General features: G+C 38.2%; 1 pseudogene; it reads left to right on the forward strand.

Annotated features, from left to right (window-relative positions):
- Positions 1 to 706: 706 nt before the first annotated feature.
- Positions 707 to 6,460, forward strand: LOC113014435 (protein FAM111A-like; annotated as a pseudogene).

Raw genomic sequence — 6,460 nt, forward strand, 5'->3', positions numbered from 1 at the left:
AGCCGAGCCAAAAGAGCCAGTTCTCTAAAAAGAGCCGGAAATCCCATCACTATGTGCCATTACCCAGCATACATCACTCCCTCCATAAATGCAATAAACGATACAAAAGTAATAGCTGTATTTATTGTATCTGCTGTTTCTCAGGTAGTTGTTTACATTATATAATTTATTGTGTTCAGTATACGTCACTACAATGTGATTTTGGAAATATATAAATATGCGGACAACAGGCTCTTCCGCGGCAATCTCTTGTCGTCAATAAGCAACGTTTAGGGAGCTCTATAGTATTCAATGAGAGGACCCTGCACGTCAATTGTCGACACGAGGGGGGTACCCTGCACGTCGATAAGTGAAGCAGAGGGAGCCTGACCATGCGTCACACATTTGAAGAGTTGGGAGTGAGAACGTGTTGGATTTAGCGATAAAATTACAAACAACAAAAACGGGATAAATCTACATTCTTATAAACAGTATGGAGATGAGAACTTTGCATCAACCTACAAAACAAAATCCATATATGTTTCTAAAAGGGCTAAAGTGTTCGTTAGGAGACAGCATACTGAGTGTGAGTAAAGAAAGGAGGAATTTTTAGCATCACTTAGAACTCCTCATTCATGTATTCAACATTGTGCATCGTACTGAAATGGTCCATATCTGTCCTTGTAACATGATTATTTATTTTCAGGATAAATCTGAATCTCTGAACATGGCTGAGAAAACCATGAAAGCTGAGGTAAGTGGCTACTGAATACTGTTAACCACAGCTAAACATGTTTTTGATCTGAGAGTACTTTCCAATGGTTTTTGTTCAATTTTTATGACGCCACAATTTCATTCATTTGTCATTGCAACTTGAAACAGTCTACATTTCAATCCATTACATTTCTTTTTTTAAATGAAACACTTTTAACACCTTATGTTTTTCTTTAAGTACAAAGACATTACATACGCCGCATAATAATCCTGTAATGCCACTTGTTTTTGCGTCTTTCTTTATCAGGACAGTCCTGGCAGTAGCAACCAAGTGAAAACGGAGCCAGAGGAAGCTAAAGTCTCTCAGGTGAGCTCCTGGACCATTCCATGTAAAAAAATAAACCACATCTGAAAAATAGCCCATTCACAGAAAAAAAAAAAGAACAAAAGTTTTTTGTTTGTTTGATTTTCTTACAGGACCCAGATAAACATGAATTTGCAGTGATGATCGATTCAGAGAAATACAACATTGACTGTGCTCAACCTTGCACAGTACTGAAGGCCATCAAATCGTTAAATATATATGAAAAATTGGTTAAGTGTCCAGATGTAAATGTTATCATTCTCAGGGGTACTGGAGATGACCAATCAGTTCTTCCAACACATTGTCCTTGTTCTTGTATTGGAGATGGTGAAGTTCTGAAAATATCAACAACAGAAAGACAGGTAGGGGAGGCTAAAGATGAACCTCCACAAGTATATTCAAAAGATCACTATTCTGTCTTTTATATTGTTGAAATCTCCCAATTCTTTTAATCTTTGGGCTGAAGGAAGGACAATACTCGGTGTATATATGCTCCATCAACAATCATTTATTTCCATACAATTCAACACTTAAGAGCATAAGAACCATCATGATGGGGAGACCTGCATGAAGAGGGTCACAGCAAGTCTCAAAATGGTGACGGGTTACTCAGCCTCTTATAGCCTCTAGTGGCCCCCACTTAGTCGTAAAAGCCTAAACATTCACATTCTTTCTCTCTTACGGCGCCTAAGTTATGACCTCGGCTCCTTGTTTCTCTGCCCTCTGTAAAGGTGGGGGTATGGATTGTGGTCTATCTCTTCTATCCTAGACACAGAGTCTCCTGCATACAACCTTTCCTTCTATGATTCAGCAGTAAAGCATGTCAAGAAAACAGTGTAAGACATTCACAGCAGATCAAGGATACAGAGTGATGCACACTTATCTAATGAACTACAAAATGATTATGTTCTTTTAACCCAAAAGTATAATAAGGACTAAACTACATACACAGCACACTTATCTAAACTAAAGGATATTATATGACCTACAGCAGTTAACATAATTCAACTACTTTAACTACAGATATAAGATAACATATGATAACAGAATAATCTCACAATATCGATGCAATAACAGGGACAAATACAAAAACAAAAAGTCCTCTCAAATTCATAAAACTAAAAGATTTCAAGTATCTCTGTGTTTATGGAAAGAAGACAATAACTGTGGCGCACGCTCTGGAAAGAGATATTCACTTCATTGATAACCTCATCTCTCTGTGCTGTTTGACATCAATGAAGAAGGTAGGACTGTGTGCACAAACAAAATTGATAATCTACACAATAAGAAATTCCAGATATTTCGTCCATGGGGAGATAATCCAGAAACAGAAGATGTAAATCAAGTAGCCATCCCTGGACAACAGAAGCTGAGGAAACCTCCACATGCATCAAATAATGCAGGTCCACAAGAGAAACAAGATCAGTCTTAGGTGTAGCACAGGAGAAGGGAATCAGTATAAAAACAGCAGCGAAAGAAACAGGCAGCAGCATTGACCCTAAGGAGGTTTATAAGCTACTGCAGAAGCAGTATGAATGTCAGAAAAAATGGATGGAGAGTAAATTCCCTGGCAATTATTTCCAGGAAGCACTGAAACCGAGGAAGGAGAACTTTGGAAAGATCGAACAGTCTTTTAGTGAAATTCACAAAGTCAAGGAGCTGCTAAAGCTCAGCAAGTCAGTTTGTCTCGTGGAGGTACTCATAACTGGTTCCTCCATAAAGCAGGGCACAGGCTTTGTGCTTTTTGACAACTATGTCTTGACGAATGCCCACTTATTCAAATACTGGGTTGACTGAAAATCACCTGATTGGCATAAAAATTTAAATGTTACTGCTTTCTTTAACTTTGAAAAAAAAAAGGCGGTAACAAGATAAATGCCAAGGTGTTTGTTGGCAATGATAAGTTAGATTATGCCATACTTGAACTCAAAACAGACAGTCAATCTCCCGAGGAGCCACCAGGGCTCCTCAAGAGATTTGGACCTGTACCTTCAGACGGTGAGGCCTGTATCGTTGGACACCCAGGAGGAGGAGTGAAAAAAATGGATCCTATATGTATCATTGAGAAAGACAGACGAGAGGAGGCTGTTAATGAAAATTTAGAGGACTACAAAGACTATTTTACAAAGACTGATAAGCATTTATTTTGTTTTTTTTTATGTTGTATTGCTAAATTACCCCCATACAGACAGGCTACCATATCTAATATGTTACAAAATAACAAATTAGATATGGTAGAACCAACACATGCAAAACTGATTATGATGGTGCCATGCTTTGGTTTTCTAGAGCAGGAAATGTTTCTGTTAGGCCTTTTTAGGGGAAAGAAAAAAAGTACTTCTTCTTGTTTAATGAGCAGTGATCCAGCGACGAGTTGCAGTCACTCCCTGGCTTTAATGCTAGCAGCATTAATGAGGCCCAGGTGTTTCCTCTTCAGAGGGGCCAAGGGCGTGAACCAGCAATGAGTTCCATCCCCGGCAGGAGAGAGAGAGACAGAAAGAGAGAGAGAGCGAAAAACAAATAAAACTGATCCTCTGGGCCGTGACACTACTTTTTAATACCAAATATTAAAAAAACATAACATAAAGGTATTTTTAAATAGTCTACATACACATTACAAACATGAAAAAACAAAGCAAAACAAAAAAACATCATTAGGTTAAGCTTAAAAAAATCTTCTATAACAAAATTACCAAACCATCAAAGCTTATTTTTCACATTTTCTCCCACCTTCCTCCACACACTCACAGTCTAACTTCACCCTCTCTGGAGTTAAGTTGGATTGTGAACAGTCTTATCATTGTCAAATGGTTTTGGCTGATTTCATCAGTAAATATTCTTTTTTTTTTTTAACAAGGTTCAAAAGTATTCTAAACGAAACTTTTTTTATTCCCGTCATTTTCTTTTTTACATGCTTTTTTTTCTTTTTTCTTAGCTGATAAGCCTGCTAATGCATGTAATTAGCCAATTGTTACCATTAACAATGTTCTATACACATACAAAATTAATTTGAAAGGTATCCTTCCTTGGGAGAATCAGTTTAGATAATGTTTGTACTCATATCCCATTCATTTGACACAAGCTACATCTAAATATTTTATGTAATAAGCTGTTAGTACGTAAGTACAGAAACTTTTTATAGTCTAAAAATAGTTTTAATAGTTTAAAAGAGGTAATTCCCTTCACTGCGTATTCATAAGCTTATCCACACTTTATCCAGAGGAATATAAATTAGCATCATCAACAGAAAAGCAAATATGAACTATTTAGAGACATTGCAGATATTATTATGTCCAATATAAACAGTTTAGGGCCCTGCACTGGAAAATGTGAAACCTCAAAAACAACAATCAGGAGGTCTGTAGCATAATTTGATATTTATTTATATATTTTAATATCTGTCATTTCTGCAGAGAGTTACACCAACTCAACTATGTGTGAAGGAGGAAAATGACAGTGATTTTACTGTAAGTATACTATGTTACATTACATGAACAAAATACTGCTCTGCTTCTTTAGCACCACTCTGTTTATAATCATCTCTCTAATTTCCTCTAGAGCCAACACTCACATGAATTCACAGTGAAATTCAGTCAAGGAAAGTATGAATACACGGCTCAGTGTAATCAGCTTTGCACAGAGCTGGAAGCCATAAAATCAAATGAGAAATGCAATGAGAAGACTATGTGTGCAGATGAGAACAACAACAACAGCAGGGGGACTGAAAGAAATGGATCCTACATTTATCATTGAGATAGAGAAGAGAGGGCAGGCTATTGTTGAACATTTGAGTCAGCACAAACACCCATTTATCATAAAATCGTTCAGTGATCATGTTAAAAAGCAAGGCATTGAAAACATATTGCAGGGTGGACAAAAAGCAGGAAAAGTAGGGACCTACCACACTTTCATGTATCACGGTGCCTCTGTGTCAGGTTTATATAGTGGATTTTCATTTATGCTTAGAAAAATCTACTCATATATGCTTAGAGGTTTATAATCAATGTCATGTTGGTAGAGGTTTGATCCTTAGTATTCTGTGGAGACTCTGTGTGCCTCCCAGAGCACTCTGGCATCCACACACAACTTAAGGTCAGGAGAGAGGTTATATCTGCTCTTACTGACATATGGTATAGCAAACACACGTATATCTGTTTTACTCTAAGTGCCTTTTGTTTAGATGAACTGCTGGACTTCCAGACCAGCAGGTTTAGGGAAGTCGTTTATCGGGTCACACTCTGACTCCACACACACACGCACATACTTACACAACGCACAGGCAAGGTACTGTTTGTTTGTATGTAGACGTCATATGTTAATGAACCTAGGTATATTCATGTAACCTCAATAAAAGAGCAGTGTTACGGGGGAACGGACGACAGCAACTGGGGTCAAGCGGAGGAACGGCGTTTGTCCAGTTCTCTCCCGTGCACGAGTAACATGAAGAACTTTGCCTACTTGTGTCTTGCTTTTGCAGTGTAGTAAATTGTCTTGAACATTCCAGCGAATAGGTTTATGCTACAAACCTATCACTCTGGCTTTCCAGTGTTTTATGGTCTTGGCAGAGTTTTTGGTTTGCACACTGCAGGATTTACCTATAAGCTTACAAAAGAAGTTGAGAGTGTAAATGAGTAAATGTAAATGAGTATGCCGATCCTCTGATTCTGATATTTGAAAAGTTTGTGAATAATCTGAAGGAAAGTGGAAATGAGGAGTGTCAGGTTTATATTATTGGATTGTCATTTATGCTTAGAAATATTTACTCATATATGCTTAGAGTTTTATAATCAATTGCATAATGATAGAGGTTTGATCCTTAGCAGTCTGTAAAGACTCTGTGTGCCTTCCAGAGTGTTCTGGCATACACACTCACATCCTGGAGTCATGAGAGAGGTCGTACCTTCTTTTATTGTTTTATGGTATAGCAAACACACGTATATCTGTTTTTGTCTAAGTGCCTTCTGTTTAGATGAACTGCTGGACTGCAGGTTGAGGGAAGTCGTTCAGACACACACACATACCTACACACACACACACACACACACACACACACACAGACGGTACTCTTTGTTAACGTGTTTATGTCTATGTAAGATATCCTATGTTAATGAACCTATGCATAGTCATGTAACCACAATAAAAGGAGCGCTACAGGGAGCCTGGCTGAGTGTCCGACGGAGGTCGAGTGGGCGGAACGACACATGGCTCCCACGTGCACGAGCAATACAAAGAACTTTGCGTACTTGCGTCTTGCTTTTTGCTGTTGTAGTAGAATTGTTTTGTTCCAGTGGCGGGTTTGTGCTAGAAAGACCCATCAAGAAGCTGTTGAAAAGAGTTGAGAAGGAGGCAAAAGGGAAACAATTTCCTAACAAAGGTGCTGAACACAGAGCAGGAGGATCCTGA

This window comes from Astatotilapia calliptera, chromosome 3 (assembly GCF_900246225.1).
Source record: "Astatotilapia calliptera chromosome 3, fAstCal1.2, whole genome shotgun sequence".
NCBI classification, from domain to species: Eukaryota; Metazoa; Chordata; class Actinopteri; order Cichliformes; family Cichlidae; genus Astatotilapia; species Astatotilapia calliptera.